Below are 1,250 nucleotides of genomic sequence, written 5' to 3' on the forward strand. Positions count from 1 at the left end.
AGTATTTCTTAAATTCACCTACTACAAGTACTGTAGTGCAATCTTTCTCATGAAAGTTGAATTTTCAAATGTAGAATTATGTACAAAAAATAACTGCATTCAAAAATAAAACAATGTACAACTTTACAGCCTACAAGTCCACTCAGTCCTACTTCTTGTTCAGCCAATTGCTCAGACAAACAAGTTTGTTCACATTTGTGGGAGATAATGCTGCCCGCTTCTTGTTTACAATGTCAACTGAAAGTGAGAACAATGGCGCAGTTGTAGCCAGCATCGCAAGATATTTGCGTGCCAGATGCGCTAAAGATTCATATGTCCCTTCATGCTTCAACCACCATTCCAGAGGACGTGCTTCCATGTTGATGACGGGTTCTGCTTGATAACGATCCAAAGCAGTATGGACTGATGCATGTTCATTTTCATCATCTGAGTCAGATGCCACCAGCAGAACATTGATTTTCTTTTTTGGTGATTCAGGTTCTGTAGTTTCCACATCTGAGTATTGCTCTTTTAAGACTTCTGAAAGCATGCTCCACGCCTCATCCCTCTCAGATTTCGGAAGGCACTTCAGATTCTTAAACCTTGGGTCAAGTGCTGTAGCTATCTTTTGAAATCTCACATTGGTACTTTCTTTGCGTTTTGTCATATCTGCAGTGAAAGCATTCTTAAAATGAACGTGTGCTGGGTCACCATCCGAGATTGCTATATCATGAAATATATAGCAGAATGTGCGTAAAACACAGAGCAGCAGACATACAATACTCCCCCAAGGAGTTCAGTCATAAATTAATACTTTTTTTTTAATGAGCGTCAGCAGCATGGAAGCATGTCCTCTGGAATGGTGACCGAAGCATGAAGGGGCATACGAATGTTTAGCATATCTGACACATAAATACCTTGCGACGCCAGCTACAAAAGTGTCATGCGAATGTCTGTTCTCACTTTCAGGTGACACTGTAAATAAGAATCGGGCAGCATTATCTTCCATGTATGTAAACAAACTGGTTTGTCTTAGCGATTGGCTGCACAAGAAGTAGGACTGAGTGGATTTGTAGGCTCTAAAGTTTTACATTGTTTTGTTTTTGAGTGAAGTTATGTAACAAAAAAAAATCAAAATTTGTAAATAGCCCTTTCATGATAAAGAGATTGCACTACAGTACTTGTATTAGGTGAACTGAAAAATATCTTTTGTTTATAATTTTTACAGTGCAAATATCTGTAATAAAAATAATAATGTAAAGTGAACGCTG

The sequence above is a fragment of the Malaclemys terrapin genome, chromosome 18, assembly GCF_027887155.1.
Source record: "Malaclemys terrapin pileata isolate rMalTer1 chromosome 18, rMalTer1.hap1, whole genome shotgun sequence".
Lineage (NCBI taxonomy): Eukaryota > Metazoa > Chordata > Testudines > Emydidae > Malaclemys > Malaclemys terrapin.